The 23,995-nt window shown below is 43.7% G+C and overlaps 2 long non-coding RNA genes across 2 annotated transcripts in view; one reads left to right on the top strand and one right to left on the bottom strand.

Annotated features, from left to right (window-relative positions):
* Nucleotides 1-19,944, top strand: part of LOC309855006 — a 93,911-nt gene extending 73,967 nt beyond the window's left edge. Inside the window, exon 7 of the long non-coding RNA XR_014306551.1 lies at nucleotides 15,262-19,944. This is a non-coding gene — a long non-coding RNA (uncharacterized lncRNA). The remainder of the gene's footprint in view (nucleotides 1-15,261) is intronic.
* Nucleotides 1-23,995, bottom strand: part of LOC309855012 — a 51,858-nt gene that overhangs the window by 9,079 nt on the left and 18,784 nt on the right. The window lies entirely within an intron of this gene.

Genomic DNA, 23,995 nt, shown 5'->3' with positions numbered 1-23,995 from the left:
TGCAGCTGTCTTCTTAAGAGAGATTGATCTGTAGATTATTCTTTTTCCTGTGATTTCCTTGCTTGCTTTTTGTATCAGGGTAATAGAGGCCTCATAAAAGTTGTTGGCAAGTGTTCATTTCTCCTTTATTTTCTGAAAGTGATTATGAAGAAATAATGGTATTTTCTTTTTTTTATCACTACAGACCCTGTAGCCTTTAATAAATTAACAAGGGCATACATACTATAAACAACTGTATGCTAAAAAAATTAGACAACTTAGAAGAAATAGAATACTCAGCAATAGAAAAGAATAAGGTATTGATCTATATGCAGCAACTTGAATGGCTGTCCAGATAATTATGCTGAGTGAAAAAAGATTCCATACTTTGTAATTCCATTTCTATAACAATTTGAAATAACAGTATTCAGAAATGCAGAGCTCAGCAGTTGCCAGGTAATGAGAATAGTGGGGAATGGGTAAATATAATTCTAATAGTAAATCAGGAAGAACCCTTTGATGGTGGAATTCAGTTTTTTGACTGTTGGTGGAAGATACGTGAATCTACACATGGGTATTCATTTTTCTTGAAATGTTTGGTAGAATACACCAGTGTAGCTATCTGGTCCTGACCATTTCTTGATAGAAGTTGTGGGGTTTTTTTAAAGATTTTATTTGTTTATTTGACAGGCAGAGATCATAAGTAGGCAAAGAGGCAGGCAGAGGGGTGGGGGAGCAGACTCCCCGGTGAGCAGAGAACCCGATGTGGGGCTCAATCCCAGGACCCTGGGATCATGACCTGAGCGAAGGTAGAGGATTTAATCAACTGAGCCCCCCAGGTGCCCCTTCGTAGGAAGTTTTAAATGACTAATTCCATTTCTTTACTTGTTATAGGACCATGAAGGTTTTCTGTTTCTTCATGAGTCCATTTTAAATTTTTAATTTTTAAAGACTTTATTAATTTATTAGAGAGTGAGAGCACAAGAAGCAGGGAGGGCAGAGGGAGAAGCTGGAGCTGACTCCTCATGGAGCAGGGAGCACAACCCATGGCTTGATCCTAGGACCCCCATATCATGATCTGAACCGAAGTCAAACACTTATCCAGCTGAGCCACCCAGGTGCCCTCAGCCTGTTTTTTTCAAATGGGGTTTTACTGGAACACAGCCATGCTCATTCATTGACAGATTGTTTAGGGCTGCTTTGATGGCAAAGTGGAATCCTTAGGACAGAGAATCTATAGCATGTGAAGTCTAAAGCATTGACCATGTGGCTCCCTTATAGGGAAGCTTACTGGCCCCTCTTGTAGAGCACAAGTTTTCTCAGGAATGCACCTGTTGCACAGTAGGAAATATGCTTATATTTAATGAACATCTCTTAGGTTGTACCATATTAAATTGTCATTTGTGTAAGTCAAAAAATGGTCAGATATTGGCACTTATGTATATGGTCCACGTAACATAACTGTCCAAGCATAGGAAAATGAATGGAATATAGTCTGCGCCCTTAAGGAGCTACTGGGACATACACACACATACACAAGCACAGGCACACATGCTGCTGCTGTCCATGAGTGTAGGAATTGTTAATCTAGAGGCACAAACTCGGTATTGCAGGAGCACAGAGTAACGTGCGTACAGTTCTTACCAGTAAAGGTGAGGGAAAGGGACTAGAAGCTTGGGAGACCTCCAGAGAAATGGCTGTTTCTGGCTGCTGTGCATTTGAGGTATACTTCATGGTACCTGTAGGATTTATATCAGGTAAAAAGAAGCATTTTCCAGAGTTTCCCTCAGGGGTGTGGGTGGGATTGACATTGAGGTATAAGAAACGTGCTACATTTCTTTCCTTCAGACAGAATTGGAATTCTTCCTGGAAAACAGTTGCTTAGAATTAGAAGACATTAAAGATTGAGTGAGCATGACTCCCTAATTTTTAGATAAAGGTTGGAGGCAAAGTGATTTCTTCAAGGTCTCCCTGCTGTTGACCAGTTATTTTATTGGCAGGTCTAGAGCCTATGTCTTCTAAGCCCCAACTCAAGGCGATGTCCTGATGGGACATCGCTCAGATGTACAGATGTACAAGATATGCAAGGCAACAGAGTCAGAGAAATCACCTTTTGGGAACACTGGTGGCAGACAGGCCAGGGTTTGAGTTCTGGCTCTGGCACTTACTGACTCTTACTCATCACAGGGTTTGTGAGCCGGAATTGCCTCCTACACAGACACCCCCTAGAGGAGAAGGTCAGAGAGCTCAGAGTCTGAAACCAGACTCTCTTGAGTTTCATCCCAGCACCACTACTTACTAGCTCTGTGATTCTGGGCACATTACTTAACCTCTCTGTGCCAGTAATAGAGAGATAATAATAATACCTCACTGAGCTATAGAACTGAGTTTAGGATTAAATGCATTCATAAGGCACACAGAAAAAAAGCCTGGGACATGCTAAGTACTCTATGCTAACATTATTAGAAGAAAAACAGTGTACTGGGACAACTCAGTGGCTCAGTCGGTTAATAAGTGTGTGCTTCAGCTCAGGTCATGGTCCCAGTGTCCTAGGATCCAGCCCTGCCAAGGGTTCCTTGCTCGGCAGGGGGCCTGCTTCTCCCTCTGCTACCATTCCCCCTGCTTATGCTCTCTCAGTGTCTCTCTCTCTGACAAATAAATAAAATCTTTCAAAAAAGAAAAGAAAAGAAAAACAGTGTATCCTAGGACTGTTCTAAGAACCAAGGAGGGTAATTTAGGTGAACCTTTTTCCAAACCTGTAGAACAATACAAGTAGAAAGTATTTTTATTCTGTGTGTGAATTGAAAGACCAGCATCCTGGAGAGTGAAGGTGATGACTGTCATTTCTTACAGCCATACTGTTTACCAGGGACTTAACTTCTGTTACTTAAGCATCACAAGACCCAGAGATGGTTCTTAGTTTTGGCTGACAATTGTGACTGTGTAGCAGAGTCTAGGAGGGCAGTGACAGCAGACTCTGGGGCCAGGCTGTCTGGGTCTCAATCCTTGCTCAGCCTCCTACTGGCTATGTGAACCCAGCTGTGCTGCTTACACCCTGTGCCTCAGGTTTCCAGTCTGTAAATGAGGACGATGAAAATAGTGTCTGCCTCACAGGTGGTTCTGAGGATTAAATGAGATCGTTTTGTGGAGCGCTTAGGACAGTGTTTGGTGTATGGTATTTGTTTAAGGAAGAATGAAAGCAGGAAGGGAGGGAAGGAGAAGAAAAGAAAAGGAGCAAAAAACACGGGGAAGGAATGGAGAAAGGGAGGGAAGGAAGACGGAAGGGAGGGAGGGAGAGGGAAGCCAGGACCAGTGAGATGATGCAGGGTGTTGACAAGCACATGACTCATACATGTGGGAGCTGAGATGTGTAAGCAGGTCTTTGGGGGTCCTCTCCAACTCCTGTGCCCCTTCTGCTCACCCGGACTTAGTTCTGAGAGGCCCAGAGAGGAGCCGTCTTGTTCCAAATGGATGAGTGATGAGGGAAAGTATGAGCCGTGAGGTGATGTCCAGCCAGGGTCTCTGAGGCCACTGGCTAGACGGGTCCTTCCTCTGCTGCGTTCCTTGCCAAGGACTTGCCGTGCTGGAGCTCAAGGCTCCATCTTTTCATTCTTCATTCGGCAATACCTGGGGACTTTGGGCAGGGGCTCAGGGCCCAGACCTGGGAATGGCAGACCATGGGCAAAGGCTGGAATTCCTCCTTCCGTGACATCTCATTTTCCAGCCTTTAGCAGCTCGCTCTCAGTGGGTGAGGGTCCGGCTGGGCATTGTGTGTCCGGACCGGGTACCAAAGTCCTCACCTGTGTTTCCTTCTCCTTACGTCCCTGTCTCCTTGTCTTTGTACCTTATCTCCTTAGTGACTAAGGAAAAGACCACACTACCCCTTAAGCTATGAAGGTCACTTCAACTTTCAATTTCAGACTCACGAGAGGAGTCTGCCAGTCCCTTTGAGACCTAGATTTCAACACATATCAGTCTTATGGACATATGAAAAAGAAGATGTAAGCAAAAGAAATTCTTGAGAGTAGTCCTCAAACCTCTTCACATTCAAAGTGTAATGCCTCTGAATCCGTTTTCAACTCTGAGTCGTCTGTGGTGGGCAGTGTCTGCTTTATCCACGCAGCGTCAGCCTCTGTGCTGTTCAGTGGTGGTGAGGTGGCATTTCCCAGAAGAGTCCTCCCAGCAGTGTCCCTGGGGTTTTCTTTTAAGAAAATTCTATAGGGCAGGGAGCCTGGGCGGCTCCATGGGTTGGGTGTTTGCCTTGGCTTGTGTTGTGATCCCAGGGTGACGGGTTGGGCCCCGCATCTGGCTCCCCCGCTCCTCTGGGACCTACCTCTCCCTCTCTCTCTGCCTTTAACTCACCCTGCTTGCTCACCTGTTTCAGTGAATTAAATAAATGAAATATTACATTAAAAAAAGGAAAGACAATTCTTGCTCAGTCACTGAAGCATCTGCCTTTGGCTCAGGTCATAATCTCAGAGTCCTGGGATCGAGCCCCACATGAGGCTCTCATCTCAGCAGGGAGTCAACTTCACCCTCTCGCTCTCCCTCTTCGCTTTCGCTCTCTCTCTCTCAAGTAAATAAACTAGTACAATCTTTTTTTTTTTCCCCCTAAGAAAATCCTGCAAATTTTGCTGCTGACATTTTCTTGATCTTATCAGGATGTTGCAGTAAAATGTTTTCACATAAGAACTAACATTCATTGTCCTCCCTCGATGGTCCTCAGTGGTTTGTTGACAGAAAGGTCAGGGAGTTCTGAGTGTCCAGTCATGCCACCTGGAGTAAGAACCAAATCTGGCCATGCACAGGAAATGATACCAAGGTCTTGAATGTCATTGACCAAAAGCTATGCGATGATACCAGCATTAATGAGATGCCTCGTAATATCAGAGATGTTATAAGGCAGGAAAAGATGCCTTAGGGAATCCTGAGTCTAGGAAGGTGGGCAGGTTCTGTGAGACGTTGGGATGTGAGACCAGCTCCTTCCCAAACTTTGGGGTGTCAGGATCTCTGTGGATTGTTAAGGTGCACCCACAAGAAGTATTCTTAGACACTGGGCTTCACATTCTTTGGGGCTCCCATGGCCAAGCAGGACCCATCAGAGTAGACCTGCCTGCCTTCAGAAAGCAAAACGGCTCCCAGAGTATTCTGTTCTTTCTAACTTTGAGGCCTTTTGCTCGTCCTGGAGAGTGAGAGTGATAATGGCCGGAATCGAGTATTCCTGCCTGGCTGATGGAGTAAGGCTGGGATTCAAATTTGATATAGAGAAGATAAATGTGACAGTTTTTGTCGACTCTCTTTAGAATAAGAATAAATTCATATATGTTACTTGTCTGTTATATATGTAAAATAAGTTTTTTTTTATTAATTGAATATCTTCTCTGGATGGAAATAACCCTTGAGCCCAGCCTCGGTTTCCCCAGAACATCTCTCTGTGGCTTCATTGGGCCTTATGTGGTATTTCTCAGTGGGTCACTAGAGGCATCTGGGCCCGCAGAAATTGTGAACGTTGCAGATGGCTTGTGCAGTTGGCTCCTCCAGCTGTGAGTGGTGCTCCCTTGGTCACTATGACAGCCCCAGGCGCTTCCCACATTTCCTAAGGGCCCCTGTCAGGCGAAGTGCCCTGTCTGGTGGAGAACCACTAGGGTAACGGGCTACAGCCATGGCATTGCTGAGTGATGGGAGCAACTCATTTGGCCTCTCTAGGTTGACATTTCGCTCATCATTGCCGCTATGATAATTCAAAGATAAACTCTTAACAGGGACAGAAAGAAAGTATTTGAAACAAAGGAATCACAAAAAAACTAACTGTATAGAAACATTATACTCTGTGAGGGCGAGCGTGGGGGAAATCAAATATGCATTATTGTGAGTGCCGCAACGGTTATTCTTAGAATTGCTAATGCAAGAAATCCCAAACAAGTGCTGCTTATCTGGCCCTCAAGAATTTTGGCACAGGTTTCTTCCAGAGGGACATTTTTTCTTATGTCATTCTCTATCAGGGAAGTAGTTGAGTAGAAAGAACACCAAACTGAGAAGAATGTGGATCTCCTAGGGAGACGGGGAGACTCTTGCCCCCCCCAAACCCTCCCTCCCCCACTGCCTTCTCAGGCCTCAGCTCTGTTCTTTCTGTCTCTGGGTCCCTGTTTCCCCATGTGGGGATCTGAGCATCTCGGCGTCCATCTCTCTTTCAGTGCCCCTGCTCTGTGTGTCTTTCTTTGCTGCCATTTCCCACCAGCGCACAGGAGGAGAAGGAGACACAAACAAGTCAGCTGTAAGAGGGGGGCAGCAGGTCCACAACAGTTGAAGGGACTGTCGGCTTGAAGAAACTCCCTAGTCCCTAGTTCCGTGTTTATGAGCTAGAACAACGAACAAATGAGAAGAAGAAGGTTATATATTAGTCATAGGTCTTGTAGGTAAGCAAGAAGGAGTATGAGTCATATGTTGATCACAAGTCTTACAGGTAAACAGAAGAGTAGGGGGTGCCTGACCAAGCAGCAGGGAATTTGTAGTTGAGCAAGTGCACTTACAGGGACTATTCTAACAGGAGGCTTTCTCTGGGGCAGGCGAGGCAACGAAAAAGGGAAGCAGGCCATGTCCTACCCTGAGTGGGTAGAGCACCCCCAGCTGCTCAGCTTCAAGGACCTGTATCATCCTTTCACCAGAGGCCTGCTGCTAGGACGTGTTTTTCTCACGGTCATCATTAAGTATGCTTGCGTGACCAGTACAGTTTCTCATCACTTCTATTTTAAGCACTTTATTATTCTCAGGGACAGTTATATTACATTCCCCCTTTTTGTTTATGTAGAAGTAGGAGTCGTTTCTGCTTGCAACTTCTTGATCCATTAGTTGTTGGAAGGATTTACATGTCCATGTGAGGACTAAGCATTAAAAGGTAATAGCAGTAAAAAGAATAATCATTCCACCTAGGATGCAAAGCATCCTAGGTTTGATCCAAGCAAAAGGGTTTAGATCATACAGAATATCATTAATCCTTTCAAGCAAAACTCACTACTGGAACTGACTGTAATGATGAGCGAGGATGCCTTGAATAGTTATTTTTTTTAAATTTATTTATTTTCAGCATAACAGTATCATTATTTTTTTCACCACACCCAGTGCTCCATGCAATCTGTGCCCTCTATAATACCCACCACCTGGTACCCCGACCTCCCACCCACCCTCCACTTCAAACCCCTCAGATTGTTTTTCGGAGTCCATAGTCTCTCATGATTCACCTCCCCTTCCAATTTACCCCAACCCCCTTCTCTCTAACTCCCCATGTCCTCCATGCTTTTTGTTATGCTCCACAAATAAGTGAAACCATATAATAATTGACTCTCTCTGCTTGACTGATTTCACTCAGCATAATCTCTTCCAGTCCCGTCCATGTTGCTACAAAAGTTGGGTATTCATCCTTTCTGATGGAGCCATACTCCATAGTGTATATGGACCACATCTTCCTTATCCATTCATCCGTTGAAGGACATCTTGGTTCTTTCCACAGTTTGGTGACCGTGGCCATTGCTGCTATAAACATTGGGGTACAGATGGCCCTTCTTTTCACTCCATTTGTGTCTTTGGGGTAAATACCCAGGCGTGCAATGGCAGGGTCATAGGGAAGCTCTATTTTTAATTTCTTGAGGAATCTCCACAGTGTTCTCCAAAGAGGCTGCAGCAACTTGCATTCCCACCAACAGTGTAAGAGGGTTCCCCTTTCTCCACATCCCCACCAACACATGTTGTTTCCTGTCTTGCTAATTTTGGCCATTCTAACTGGTGTAAGGTGATATCTCAATGTAGTTTTAATTTGAATCTCCCTGATGGCTAGTGATGATGAACATTTTTTCATGTGTCTGATAGCCATTTGTATGTCTTTATTGGAGAAGTGTCTGTCCATATCTTCTGCCCATTTTTGGATATGATTGTCTGTTTTGTGTGTGTTGAGTTTGAGGAGTTCATTATAGATCCTGGATATCAACCTTTTGTCTGTACTGTCATTTGCAAATATCTTCTCCCATTCCGTGGGTTGCCTCTTTGTTTTCTTGACTGTTTCCTTTGCTGTGCAGAAGCTTTTTATTTTTTTTTTTAATTTTTATTTATTTATTTATTTATTTGACAGAGAGAGATCACAAGTAGGCAGAGAGGCAGGCAGAGAGAGAGAGAGGAGGAAGCAGGCTCCCTGCTGAGCAGAGAGCCCGATGCGGGACTCGATCCCAGGACCCTGAGATCATGACCTGAGCCGAAGGCAGCAGCTTAACCCACTGAGCCACCCAGGCGCCCCCAAGCTTTTGATTTTGATGAAGTCCCAAAAGTTCATCATCGCTTTTGTTTCCTTTGCCTTTGGAGACATATCTTGAAAGAAGTTGCTGTGACTGATATCGAAGAGGTTACTGCCTATGTTCTCCTCTAGGATTCTGATGGATTCCTGTCTCACATTGAGGTCTTTTATCCATTTTGAGTTTATCTTTGTGTATGGTGTAAGAGAATGGTCGAGTTTCATTCTTCTACATTTAGCTGCCCAGTTTTCCCAGCACCATTTATTGAAGAGACTGTCTTTTTTCCACTGTATATTTTTTCCTATTTTGTCGAAGATTAATTGACTGTAGAGTTGAGGGTCCATATCTGGGCTCTCTACTCTGTTCCACTGGTCTGTGTCTGTTTTTATGCCAGTACCATGCTGTCTTGGTGATCACAGCTTTGTAGTAAAGCTTGAAATCAGGTAACGTGATGCCCCCAGTTTTATTTTTGTTTTTCAACATTTCCTTAGTGATTCAGGGTCTCTTCTGATTCCATACAAATTTTAGGATTATTTGCTCCAGCTCTTTGAAGAATACTGGTGGAATTTTGATCAGAATAGCATTAAAAGTATAGATTGCTCTAGGCAGTATAGACATTTTAACAATGTTTATTCTTCCGATCCAAGAGCATGGAATGGTCTTCCATCTTTTTGTGTCTTCTTCAATTTCTTTCATGAGTGTTCTGTACTTCCTCGAATACAGATCCTTTACCTCTTTGGTTAGGTTTATTCCCAGGTATCTTATGGTTCTTGGTGCTATAGTAAATGGAATTGATTCTCTAATTTCCCTTTCTGTATTTTCATTGTTAGTATATAAGAAAGCCACTGATTTCTGTACATTGACTTGGTATCCTGCCACGTTGCTGAATTGCTGTATGAGTTCTAGTAGTTTGGGGGTGGAGTCTTTTGGGTTTTACATAGAAAGAATCATGTCATCTGCAAAGAGAGAGAGTTTGACTTCTTCATTACCAATTTGGATACCTTTTATTTCTCTTTGTTGTCTGATTGCTGTTGCTAGGACTTCTAATACTATATTGAACAAGAGTGGTGAGAGTGGGCGTCTTTGTCGTGTTCCTGATCTCAACGGGAAGGACGCAAGCTTCTTCCCATTGAGGATGATACTTGCTGTGGGTCTTTCATAGATAGATTTGATGAAGTTCAGAAATGTTCCCTCTATCCCTATACTTTGAAGCCTTGAATAGTTATCTTGAAGCTGTTTAATATCCCAAAGTTAAATGATCTCCATAATGACTAGTAATATGAGGGTGAGCCTTGTTTCACAATATTTCTGATTCATTACAGGCGTAGGGAGTAACACTGAAGGAAGGAACTTTCCAATCACAAAAGGGGAGCCTAAGCTTTATATTTTAAAGGTCATCTATATGTATATATATCACAGCTGATTCTAAGTTAGAAACTCTTTCATTTAATCTTCGATCTATGACTGTTTATTGATTCCAAGCTTTGCTAGCATTCTCATGCCATTTTTTGCACAAATTGAGCGGTTTGTACAGTCTAATGCAAGGCCATTCCAGCAGTCGTAGCCATAGCAGTAATGGCTATTTATTCCTAAAATAGGTGCTATAAGCAGCCCAAGAAATCTTTTTGTTCTGTGGACCCTGTCCTTCAAAACTGTTAAAAGTTGGGGCACCTGGGTGGTTCAGTCATTGGGCATCTGCCTTTGGGTCATGTCATGATCCCACGGTCCTGGGATCAAGCCCTGCCTTAGGCTCCCTGCTTGGCAGGAAGCTTGCTTCTCCCTCTCCCACTCCCCATGCTTGTGTTCCCTCTCTCGCTGTGTCTCTGTCAAATTAATAACATCTTTAAAAGCAAAAACAAAAAACTGTTCAAAGTATTTGCATATCTGGAGTGCTTTCCCAAACATGGTGGTGTTTCATTGCCAACCAAATGCCTATTCTTCTAGCTATGAGAATAATAGAATTGTCTGTGTAAACATTCTCATTCGTGCAGTTGACCATTTTACATTTGGGACACTTTATTTCTCTAGCGTTCTGATCAAAAGTCATTTCTCGAATAACAAAAACATAGGGATCTCTCATATGTGCCCTTACCCATTCTTCTCTCATCAGGGAAAGGTGAATGCATGATGATTGGACTGATAAATGTAAGAGCTATTCCAGACTCTTAGCTAAGCGATTTAAAGTGGTGGTGACTTTCCATAAATTTTTTTGTCTTTTATGACAATCAACAAAAGGGGATGGCCCCGAAAGTCCTTGCCCATGACAGGCCAGAGGTGCATTTCCCCAAGTAGAGGTTTGTGGTAAGGTAAGGTAATTAGAAACTGCCTTTTTAAGTTCCAGTGAGAAGAGCAGTGTCTCCCAGTGCAAGTTGTGGCTGCCATCCCCTTAGGGGACCAGTGACACACAATTTCATAGGAATCAATAAGGACACTTGGGTGAGAAGCTTGACAATCCTCCCACAAGGGGCGAATTCCCTTATGGGATCACATCTGTGTCAGTTTGTTTTTGGGACTAGGGGGTACTGCTGTGCTATAGCTAGCACCCTGATATTCATTGGCATGGAACATTTTATTAGAAAGTAAATGTAACTGAACTGCAGTCAGACTATTATTTTTTTAAGAATTTTATTTATTTATTTGACAGAGAGAGATCACAAGTAGGCAGAGGCAGGCAGAGAGAGAGGGGGAAGAAAGCTCCCTACTAAGCAGAACGCCCAACATGGGGCTCGATCCCAGTATTCTGAGATCATGACCTGAGCCAAAAGCAGAGGCTCAACCCACTGAGCCACCCGGCACCTGAGGTCAAACTATTATTAACAGGAGAAGCCACCAACCATCTTTGATCATCAGGGATTAGCGAACTGGAGTGAGAACTGATAAATATTGGTCTATTTTGATATCCCAAGGTAAGATTAATGTTTGTGCCCTCCTCTTGGGGCAATGATGGCAATCTGGGATCCAATATTCCAGGTACCCATTTTGAGGCATTCAAATAAATTGCTGTTGTATCTTCTCCCCACTCTGCTGGACGGAGCAGGGGAGGATTAGGTATATACGCCCAATAAGTAAAGTTATCTATTTGTGCATAACATCCAGGAAGACTTATGGCTACCGTGATGAGGGCCGGCATAGTACATCAGATGTAGAAATAGCAGCAGTTTGCATATGCTGTAAAACATACACTGTATATAAAGAATCAGGTAACAAATTAAATGCAGGAGAAACATCTTGAAATCACATAGTAACTGCCATTAATTGTGACTTCTGTGCTGAGACCAGTAGTAGATAGGATTTTTGAGGTAGGACCATAATAACAGGGTTTGCCTTTGACAGAGCCATCAGAACAGTGAGTAGGATCATCTGTTCCTGGATTTTTAGAGGTAATTTTAGGAAGCACAAAAGCAGTGTGCTTTAGAAATGAATAGGTAAAGAGGGGTCATGAGGGGATGAGCTTCCAGTAAAAGCACTGAGAGCAATTTGCCAATTTAAATTATTCTGGAATGCTGTTTCAGTTTGTATTTTATGTAAAGGCAGAACAATAACCTTTGGATCATATCCCTGTATTTGACAAGTTCCTGTTCTTCCCAACTGAATAATGCTCCCAATACAGTCTATATAGGTAGTGAGTGTTTTAACAGTATTATTTGGAACAAAAGCCCATTCTATGATTCTGGATAATCATAGATAATAAGCCAATGTAACAAGCTTATGACTGAGACATCAGCTCCAGTATCAGTGAGACCCGAAAATTCTTTTCCTTGTATTTTAACATGGCAGATCAGTTTATATAAATTTTCTCAATGAAATATGCCCCGGTTTTCCAGTGCTTCCAAACCCAGTAGAGTTTCTTTCCATGTTTTTATTATTTTTTTTTAATTTTTTTTTCAGTGTCCCAAGATTGTTTATGGACCACACCCAGTGCTCCATGCAATATGTGCCCTCCTTAATACCCACCACCAGGCTCTCCCAACCCCCTACCCCCCCTTCCCTCCCAGTCCCTCAATTTGTTTCTCAGAGTCCACAGTCTCGCATGGTTCATCTCCCCCTCTGATTTCCCACAAATCACTTCTCCTGTCCTTCACCCAATGTCCTCCCTGTTATTCCTTATGCTCCACAAGTAAGTGAAACCATATGATGGACTCTCTGCTTAACGTATTTCACTCAGCATAATCTCCTCCAGTCCCATCCATGTTGATACAAAAGTTGGGTATTCGTTCATCCTTTCTGATGGAGGCATAATACTCCATTGTATATATGGACCATATCTTCTTTATCCATTTGTCTTTTGAAGGGTATCTTGGATCTTTCCACAGTTTGGCAACTATGGTCATTGCTGCTGTGAACACTGGGGTAGAGATGGCCCTTCTTTTTCCTACCTCTGTATCTTTGGGGTAAATACCCAGTAGTGCAGTTGCAGGGCCATAGGATAGCTCTGTTTTTAATTTCTTAAGGAATCTCCACACTGTTTTCCAAAGTGGCTGTACCAATTTGCATTCCCCCCAACCATATAAGAGAGTTCCCCTTTCTCCACATCCTCTCCAATGCTTGTTTACTGTCTTATTAATTTGGGCCATTCTAATTGGTGTAAGGTGGTATCTCAATGTAGTTTTGATCTGAATCTCCCTGATGGCTAATGATGATGAACATTTTTTCATGTGTCTGTTAGCCATTTGCATGTCTTCTTTGTAGAAGTGTCTGTTCATGTCTTCTGCCCATTTTTTGATGTGATTATCTGTTTTTTTGAGTGTTGAGTTTGAGGAGTTCTTTATAGATCTTGGAGATCAGTCCTTTGTAGTGTCATTTGCAAATATATTTTCCCATTCCATCGGTCGCCTCTTTGTCTTTCCATGTTTTTAAATTGACCCTGGAAATAGGGTAAAAGTAGGAACTGGGCAGTGCAGTCCCCTTTTTGGAAACAGTATGGAGCTCAGTAGTTATTGTCACTGTAATTTCACTGGTGTAGTCTGAATCCATAATGCCGGTGTGGACTAATACTCCCTTTGAGGTGAGGCCAGATTGTCCCAAAAGTAACCCAGTGGTTCCCTTCAGTAAAGGGCCAAAAATTATTTGGAATTTTAGTGGGAAGCTGGGCAGGCATTAAGAGATGATCTTTGGGAATGGGGATATCTAATCCGGCACTACATAAATTTAAAATGGTACCTTTGTCTGAAAGCTGGGTGCTAAGGGAGAATTGGCCCCCCTTGTTTTGTGGAGCTGAAGGCTTGCCCCAAAGTAAGTTTCCCTGAAGGGGGGATTCATCCTTGTGGAATTTGGAATAACATTGATTGGCCCAATGAATTCCTTCTTTACATTTAGGACAGAGACCTGGTGGCTCATGTCTTGCATTTCACAGGGAGAATTTTCCTTGTTGCCTATGTTGAGCTTTAGAATGCTGTGTCTGCTCACAGTTGAAATATTGTCCTTTAAATTTTCCTGTGGTCAGAGCAGCCATTGCTAGAGCTAACAAAACAGCTTTATAGGTCTCTATTCCTACTCCTTGGCATAGCTTAATATGGTCTGTTAATGTTTCCTTGCCTTTAAAGGGTTCAATCAGCTTTTTACAATCAGCCTTGGCATTTTCATATGCCAGTAGCTGAAGAATTGTATCAGCAGCTTTGAGATTAATTTATCTTTTAATAGCTTCTTGTAACCCCACAATAAAATCAGTATAGGGTTCTTTAGGACCCTGTACCACCTTTTGAAAAGAAGAACACTTCTCTCCTTGGGATTCTGTTCTCTCCCAGGCTCTCAAACAACGCCAGAGCTGCTCAATAGCTTGATCACTCATTAGTACTTGATCTTGCACCCAGGCCCATGGCCCAACACCCATGAGCTGCTCCATGGAAACAGGAACATTATTAGCTGTGTTATGGGCAGCTGCTGTTTCTGCATGATCTTGCTACCATGTTAAACTGTAAAAACTCACTTGAGGATAAGACAGGTTTTGCTAGTAATAACCCATCAATCGGAATAGGTTGATTTTCTTCTCAGATGCCTTGAATGATTCCCGTTGTATATGGGGAATTGACTCCATAGTTTTGTACTGCCTATTTTAATTCCTTGAATAACTTGAAGGGAAATGCCTCATAGATACCATGAGGGTTGTTGGGATCATGTCCTGGAGTGACATGATCTCTAACAATAACTGGGAAATTAAAATGTAAGGCATCTAAGTCTCCTGCTCACTTTGCTTCAGTGAGGCCTTTTTGAATGGCTGATGGCATGATTTTTCACCCTTTTCACTAAATGGTGCCTTCTCATAGGATGGTGGAACCAGTGGTGACGATGCCCTGGCACAGTAGCAATTCTTCCCTTCTTTTGTTCTGTTACTGGAGCGAGGGGGAGAAAATTCTTCCTTTATATATTCCTTTATGATGACTTTAGTAATTTCTCTCCAGGAAAGCATGTTCAGGTTCCTCTTTTTTAGTTTCTCCTGAAACTCATTATTGCTTTCCAAATCAGGGCTTTATAAAGGCTCCAGGCTCTCTGCTTCTGGGAACTCAGACCTAGTGTGGTGATATCTCACACACACACACACGCACACAACCTGCACACACATGTGCATACACAGGCACATGCACACACACCCTGCCCCTTTCAGCTTACTCATCAAGCAAAGGGAAATGAGGTCATGTGCTCTGGGTAACACTTAAGATGTTTCTGGGTCTAACTCCTTTTAGTTTATTAACCACATTGATTTTTTTTTTTTTGAACATGCTACTCAGATTTATTATTGACGTATCAGGAGTCTGGAATTATAGTTCTAAAGCTTTGAGGGTTTTGATTGGTTCACCTGTTCTGTCACAGTGATCTTCTAACATGGATGGGTAGCAATTCTTTGTTTGAAAAGCCCTGTTTTAGACAACGGATCCTGTTTACTCTTTTAAAACTCTGTGGGTCAGTTTTCCTTGGACAATCTGGGCTTGTAGGTAATTTTGTCCCTTGGTGTGTTTCTGTGTTGAGTTGCTGCCTTGAGTCACCAACGGTATGTGCTTTTTTACAGGAGTCTGCGGATATGGAAACATGGACGAGGTGGGGGGACATGTTTGTACAGCAATAGCGCCGACTGCAGTCAAGGCAGCAGTAAGCTTTGTCAGTGGATATGAAGAGAAGATATGATATCTGTCTGCTTCTGTGAGCTCAGAACTGGGCTGGGTGACATCACACACACATACACACACACACCCTCCTGCTTTGAGCTTTACTCATCAAGGAAATGGAAATGAGTTAATACACTTAGAATATCACTTAGGTTCCTTCAGGGTGTAAGTAACAGAAGACCAACTCCATTTGGTTTAATTTTTTTTTAAAGATTATTTATTTATTTGATAGACAGAGATCACAAGCAGGCAGAAGGCAGGCAGAGAGAGGGGAAGAGGAAGGGGAAGCACGCTCCCCACTGAGCAGAGAACCCAATGCGGGGCTCTATCCCAGGACCCTGAGATCATGACCTGAGCTGAAGGCAGAGGCCTAAACCACTGAGCCACCCAGGCGCCCCATTTATTTTTTTTTTAAAGATTTATTTATTTGAGAGGGAGTAGGGGAGAGGGGCAGAAGGAGAGAGAATCCTGGAACAGCCCCCTCACTAAGAAGGAGCCTGATGCAGAGCTCCGTCCCAGGACCCCGAGGTCATGACCTGGGCAGAAACTAAGTGTTGGCCTCTCAGATGATGAGCCTACCAGGTGCCCCTCCATTTGGTTTAAATGGTAAAGACATTTATTAACTCACAAGATACTCATTGAGAGGTAGAGCAGACTCCAGTGCCCACAGTGTCTTGGGATTTAAGCTCCTTCCACTACTTCTCGTTCCCATAAAGCTAGTTATACTTACAGTTGCTTTAATTGATATATTTCTGAACCCACAGTTATGTTTCCTGTAGGTGTGCATTCAATGACTTCTTGCTCCTTGATCACTTTTAAAAAGTGAGTTAAACTTCATTCTCCTCCTCTTTTTTTTAAGGATTGTATTTATTTGACACAGAGAGAGATCACAAGTAGGCAGAGAGGCAGGCAGAGAGAGGAGGAAGCAGGCTCCCCACTGAGCAGAGAGCCTGATGTGGGGCTCAATCCCAGAACCCTGAGATCATGACCTGAGCTGAAGGCAGAGGCTTAATCAACTGAGCCACCCAGGTGCCCTAAACTTCTTCCTCTTTTTAATAATAAATCATGGTTTTTCACTTCCATTCTCTCTAGTAAGAGGCCGACTTGTCACTTCAACATCATCACAGTGTTCTGTTGGAATGTGTAGCTTTTGTCAGGCAATGGATTTCATCTGTTCTGTCGTACCTTACAAATTCTGAATCTCCTTGTCTTTTGCTGAAAAGAGCTGATCACTCCTCAGTACTCCTCTACTCCTGCTGGTGTTGAACATGACCCACTTTCTGCTTCTGCTCCTGTAAGGACTGAAGCAGTGCTCTCTTCCCCTGCTGCTGGTTGTCAATGATCTGTTGCTCTTTTATTTCCCCCTCAAGGGCATCTTTTAACTCATTGAGTTGAAAGACCTCACACTCTAGTTCTACAGTCTTGCCTAGGATTTTAGGTCAACCACAGGGACAGTGTGACTCTGTTGTTTCAGGTGCTCCAGGTCTTTGTTCACGGGAGGATTTTTGTCAGGCAACCAGGCTTTCATCTGTTCTATCACATCTTGCAAATTCTGAATCTGCTCGTCTTTTACTGAAGGGAGCTGAGCATGTTTAACATTCATCTCCTGTCGGTAGGAAGATGAAGCCACCCAGGCACCCCAAGATCATATTTTAACTCCTTGAGTTGAAATACCTCACACTCGAGTTCAACAATCTCAACTAGGATTTTAGGGTCAACCCCAGGGACAGTGAGACTCTGTTGTCTTAGCCACTCCAGGTCTGCATTTGCATGGGGATTTTTATCTGTCCTGAATGGGGGACACATATCTTTGTCCTCCGTGGATGGCTGTAAAATGTCATTGCTTCTTAAGGTTCCAGTCGATTTACCGAATTCCTCCTGAAACTCTGGCCTTTCTCTAAGCTCTTCAATGTACACGTCTTGCTCTCTGACGCATTGTGTCAATTGCTTCTGCTCCTCCAAAGCAGAGGACAGCAGTTTCTTCATTTCTTGATGGTCGGCATCCATCTGTTCCTCTTTTGGAGGTGTGGTATTTCCAGGTCTTTCTCTTGACCGAGTTGAATGAAATGCGCATGCTCTACCGGTGACCATTCTTTGAGACTTCACTCAGACTTGTTTGTCTCTTCCAACAGCTTCTTTTCGGGCCCACACAATTTTGCTAGTAACTCTCCTTTCCCTATTTGTAAAGCCCTCACAGCAATGTTGTTCTCCAGAGAATCTTCATTGTTCCATAGAATAGATTTTTCCAGCTGATGTCTTACATCTTGGAGCTCCAAAAGCAACTTTTGGTGTTTAGCTCTGTGATAAGAAGCAACATTGTTTAAACTGTCCTTCAGCTGCTGCATCTCTGCAAGTTGTTGCTTCAACCTTCTGAGCTCAGTTTCCCTTTCTTGAAAGAAGTCATCTTTCACGTTCCCAGCAGAGTCTTGGTTTTGCAGGTCTTCCACCCGTTTTTGATACTCAATTAGTTGCCCGCAGGGTCTCTCATTGACTTCTGCCAGTTTCTCCTGATGGGCATTCTGCAATAGCATCATGCCAAGCTGATGTCATCCAACCCCCTCATTCAGTGCTGTTCTGTCCCTGGTGCTCTTCAGTTTCCAGACTGTATTTGTGTCCCTGGGATGAAGTCTCTGTTTGGTCCCTGGGATGAAGACTGGGACAAGTTCTAGTATATCACTTTCTGCCTCCAGTGTTAGGATCTCATCTGGAGAGTCTGCTGATGTCTTGCTCTGTCCAGTTGACATCAGCAAAGTCCATGTCATTGCCATGTAAAGTTCTTTCTTCAGCACATCTCTGGTGAAATTGAAGGTGTGTCTCAGGAAATTAGTCTCCCTGCCATCCACTCCCCCCAGGAAATGGCCTAGGCCAAAGCCCTGGCCACCAACCCAGAGAGAAATCCTTGCAGGTCATAAAACTGACCTGGCCCACTGTGGAAAAGCACCTAGCTTTTTCTTGTGGGAGCTTCAGTCCATTTGGTCCTTGTTCTGCCACAAACTGGACCCGTCTCCTTTCCTGTGAGTGAGCGTGGTTATACCTGTTCTTACTTGTTAAAAGAGCGGGTGAGAGATCAAATCAGGGAATAGCTATGAAAGGCCTTTGTGTCATATCACTATCACCCAGCCTTGCACATCTCCAAACTGTACTGTAGACACTGTCACAATGACAATAAAATCTTTGTGATCGTCAATATGGCAGACACAGGGGCTCTGGGGCTCACAATCCCACTGGCAGGGTCTTTCACATGTGCAGAGGACACGTCTACAAGGGTTTTTATCAAAAGCCCTGTTTGTAACAGCAAAGGATGAGAAGCCAGGGACCCATCCTTCACCAGGGCCCTGGTGACATCAAGTACGTGGCTGACAGCGGCAACAGGCTGGGAACAGGGGCATGACACAGGCAGTCACTGCATTCCCTCCAAATATATTTTTAACATTTTGAACCAGAGGGGCACCTTCACAAATGAAACAATTCGGGAAGGAAGATGTCAAATGTTCATTTATCTTTAATCTCCAGAAGGTGGTCTCCATCCCAGCCCTAAATTTAGAACTTTACAATGACATTCTGTCTTTAGTAGAAGTGCCTTTATCAGCCACCTGACAGAACGGACTTAAGGAAAATATCCTGAGAAAGACACAGAGACCAGCTATCCCTCAGTGAGGTCGGAAAGCGTCCCTGCAGAGCCGCCCCAGGAGAAGAGCAAATGAGGATTCTGCTGCTCTTCTTCAGGGTCAGCGATTTATCTGTGGACTCATGGGAGAAATAGGGACTTTCACATTTTTTTTTTTAATTTAAAGCTGCTGCAACTAAAGTAAGTAGAATCTATTTAATGATTTAATGGTAGAATTAATGATTTACAAATAAAATGCCCCGTGGAGCACCTGGATTCCTCAGTCAGTTAAGCGTCTGCCTTTGGCTCAGGTCAGGGACTCAGAGTCATGAGATCAAGCCCCACATCAGGCTCCCTGCTCAGCTGGGAGCCTGTTTTTCCCTCTTCCTCTGCCCCTTCCACTCATGCTCTCCCTCTGAATAAATAAATAAAATCTTTAAAGTGTCCCATGATTGGTACATAGGAAAGAAAGTATTTTACATCAGAACATCAGATCTTAATGTTCCTCTTTGAAATATGCTTTTTCATGGCCAAGTACAAACTACTTAGGACTCAGATAAAACTCAAAAGGCAAGATAATGATGAAATAATATTTTCAAATCATGAAACGGGGCTAATAAATGTTGAAGCAAATAAGTAAATATAGGCCATTATCTCTTACCCTGTTTCCTTCATCTCTATCCTGTGTGGGTAAAAGCCTCTATGGTTATAAAATGGCCTCACAGACTCTCTGCTGAAGGGGAAGGTACAAGCAAATGTTGCTGAATAAATGGACTTGTTCAGCTCTGGGGTGGGGAGCTGGGGTAAAGGAGATGGGAAATAAAAGAGGGGGAAAGAAAAAAATCTGTGTTCTAAGTCCTATTGCTTACAGCGTAATTATCTTAAGAACAAAATTTGAGTAGCATTTAGAAATGTACTGCAATGTGATACGGGAGTTCTAGGTCTATTGATTCTCCTAATAAATTGAGCTTGCAGTTTACAGGTTATCTTGCATTTTATGTTTCTAGGAAATCATTTTTATTGTGTGTTATAGAATATCATTCACAACAGACTGGATATTGAAACAAAAACTTAAAAGATGCTCACCACATCCTATTTGGCCTTCAGTGTGGAGATGCCAGCCCAGCAGAGGAAGAAGGCAGGCAGGCTGCTGACATGCTGCCTGGGGCACCCAGGTCCTGGGGCTCCAAGGTGGGTCCCTGCCTCTGGTTAGGAAAGCTGTCTCAGGAGCCCAGGAGGGAGGGTTCAGGCCTCTTAGGCCTGGCCCCATCTTCCTAAAGCCTGGTTCACCCTCAGCTCAAAGTAAGGTGCATGTCCTTACTGTCAGGGACCACCACTTTAAACTTTCTTTGCATTTCCTACAGAATCTACCCACAGGCTCCATCTTTAGGGCCAGGATTCCCTACATGCCCAAGCACTTGGGGTCATCTGGCTAATTTCTCAATCTGGGTGAGATTGAGTCACCCTCCCATCTCAAGTCCTTTCACTGCTTGCTAGAGGCTGCAGAGCTTAATAGTGTTACCATCATTTTACTAAGGTCAAGAAAGTACTCCCTTACATAACAGACAGTTCACAATAAAACATAAATGACTCTTAAACATATAAAATGATTTTGAACTTTACCCCCCAAATTAGAGGAATATAAAATAAAGATACCATTTTTCACATATCAGATTAACAACACTGAAAAGGCTCCTAATACACTGTGTTGGTGAGGATGTTGGGAAATGAGCACTTTCATATGCCACTGGAGAGAGTGAACACTGGAACTCTCTCTTGTGAAGAAATAATCCCTAAAACCTTGGGCCTCTGGGATGATGAGGGGACACTGAGCGGGAGGGGGTCACTTGTGCCTGTGAATTTCGGTTGTCTTCCTCTCCCTCTCCTTAGCAGTCTTACAAAATGCTAGATGGAAGGATCCTGCCAGTATCCAAGGCTTACTACAGACTTGGAGGAAAGGAGGCAGGAGAGGTGAGGTCAGTAGGTTCTGGCCCACTTCTCAGGAACCAGGTCAAGGAGGACAATCAGCTACCTCCAATGGTCAACAGAGGCACATTTCGTGCTCCATTACAAATCTCAGCAGACTCACCATCCATCTTGGTGCTCGCATACACGGCCCCTCATCCACCCCCTTCCCTACCCTAGCAGCCATTTTTCTCTCTTTGCTCATTTGCCTAACTCCTTTCCCAGGACTCTGCAGAGCACAGAATCTCACCTCATACCTTTCCTAGAAGACCTGCCACCATTTATTCCCTCACTGGCAAGAGCCAGACAACTCTGCTCAACCACAAGTTCTGTGTCCATAGAAAAGGAGATCCAGGATTGTTTGCTAATAATTTTTCCTAAAACTCATGAATGAGTAAGCCTTTCCCCCGGCTCTGTATTGGGTACCAGTCCTTCCACATCCCTTAAGCAGGTCATAGTGGGAAAACCAGGAACCAATAAACACAACAGCTACAACCTAGAAAATGCGGCAGTAGCCTAAACTCTGGTCTACACAACCTGCAAAATACTGTGGTAGCCTAAACTTTCCCCAGTCTACTGTACAAGAAACCAAAGTTTTAGTTTCAGGGAACTGAAGCCCAGATTAACACTGAAGGTCTTCTGGCAGCTGTGAGTGGACCCAGCCTCAGGATAAGGAGAAATAGCGGAAGGAGACTGGGTCCCTAGAAGCATGCCAAGTCATTGTGGGCCTGGAGCCTGCTCTGCCCTCATTGGATATCTTGTGAATTAATAAATGTCTTTAACATTTAAACCAAATGGAGGGGCACCTGGGTGGCTCAGTCTGCCAACCCTTTCTTTGGGTCCAGGTCATGATCTCAGGATCCTGGAATCGAGCCCCATGTTGGACACTGCTTATCAGAGTCTGCTTCAGGATTCTCTCCCCCAATCCCCATTCACTCTCTAAATAAATCTTTTTTTAAAATGTAATAAACTGAGAGGGGGAAGGCAAGATGGTGCACCGGTAGAGGACCTCGTTTCATCTGGTCCCTTGAATTTAGCTAGATAACTATCAAATCATTCTGAACACCTATGAATTCAACCTGAGACATAAGGAAAGAATTGTTGGAATTCTACAGATAGAAAAGTGACCACTTTTTGCAATGTAGGAGGTGCTGAGAAATGAATCGGCAGGGGTATGTGGGAAGATCCTCTGTGCAGAGTGGGAGCCTGTGTAAGCCGGCCATAGGAAAGTGATGTAGCCCTAAAACATAAAATCAGAACCTTTAGAAATTTGCTCCAGTAAGAGCTGTCCTTGCCCAGGCGGTGAGGTGGGGCAGAATCCAAGGAGGGACAGTGTGGTCTCAGGACCCCTGGGGTCACAGAAGCATGGGGTGTCTAAGCCAGCAGAGTTCCCAGACATTGGAGTGGGGAAATTGGATAGGGTCGGGGAGCAGAGGAGGGGGGTCTCCATAAGGTTTGCCATAATCCGCAAACTGTGGCTAGGTTGGGCAGCAGCTGTTGTGTGGGGGCCCTGCATAGGACAGAAAGAGCAGTGACCTTCTGCCTTCTCCCAGGAGGATTGGGGCAGGCACGAGCCACAGGAGACTGCAGAGTCTGGCATGCACAAAAGTGAAGGTTGCTTATTCCTGACAGTTCTGAAAGAGTGGACCGAGATCTTTCACTCTGGGGCTGGAAATCAGGGCACAGGCATTCTTATTTTCATCCTCTAAAGTGGCCCACAAAGGCTTCAGGGAACAAGAGCGGCACAGAGCAACCAGAAGCAGTTTACACTGAGCGCGGCCCCCTGGCAAGGGGCGGTACAACTCCCCCCAGGCAGAGATGCCTGAGAATCAGCACAGCAGGCCCCTTCCCCAGAAAACACCTGGAAGAACAAGTGAACACCAAGTTTAGGAGCACACAGGAGTGCAAAATTCCAATACTAAGGGAAAACAGTAAATAGAATTCAAAGGTTTTTTCATGATTTATCTTTCAGTCTAAAATTTTTCCTTTCCATTTTTTTTCTTTTTTCCATTCCAATTAGTTTATTATTTTATCAACTCTTCTTTTTTAAGTCTTTTTTTTTTTATTTGACAGAGAGAGAGATCACAAGTAGGCAGAGAGGCAGGCAGAGAGAAGGGAGAAGCAGGCCCCCTGCTGAGCAGAGAGCCCGATGTGGGGCTCGATCCCAGGACCCTGAGATCATGACCTGAGCCGAAGGTGGAGGCTTAACCCACTGAGCCACCCAGGTGCCCCTCCTTTTTGAGTCTTTTTAAATTTTCATTTTCTATATTTACATTTTTTAGATATATTCTTCATTTTTTGCTTCCTTTCACTGTATTCAGTGTTATGTTTGTATATATGTAACTTTGGTGATTTTACACTTTTGGGATTTGGTGGGGGTTTTTTTGTTTGTTTTTGTGTTTGTGGGGTTTGTTTTTCGTCTTTTTTTTTTTTTTCCAGAGAGAGAGAGAGAGAGAGAGAGAGAGCGAGAGCGCATGCATGCACAAGTGGAGAGAGAAGCAGGCTCCCTGCAGAGCAAGGAGCCCAATGGGGAACTCGATCCCAGGATGCCGGGATCATGGCCTGAGCCAAAGGCAGTGGCTTAACTGACTGAGCCACCCAGGCCTCCCGGATTTGGTGTCTTTTAACAACCCAGTACCTCCTGGAGGTTTGACCACCTGGGAGATTATATTCTCTTTTTGCACCCCCATCCCCACATTTTTTTTCCTTTGGTTTTTGGTTTCTGACCTCTTTGAATTTCACTAGTGTGTATTTTGTTTGGGTCATGGCTGATATTTTTTATTTTGCTCTCTTGTTCATCCATTCTTCTCTGGGCAAAATGAATAAGAGGAGGAATTCACAACAAAAAAACAGAAAATACTCTCTGCCACAGATCTAATCCATAGGGATGTAAATAAAATGTCAAAGATGGAATTTGGAATAATGATTATAAGGTTACTAGCTGGGCTTGAAAGAAGGATAAAAGACACTAGAAAATCTCTTAGTGCAGAAATAACATGAAATCAGGCTGAAATTAAAAATGCTTTAACCGAGATTCAGTCTAAATTGGATGATCTAACAGCTGC

Source organism: Mustela nivalis, assembly GCF_964662115.1.
Source record: "Mustela nivalis genome assembly, chromosome: 19".
NCBI lineage: Eukaryota > Metazoa > Chordata > Mammalia > Carnivora > Mustelidae > Mustela > Mustela nivalis.
The sequence above is the reverse complement of the archived record's forward strand: the minus strand, read 5'-3'. Positions and strand labels throughout refer to the sequence as shown.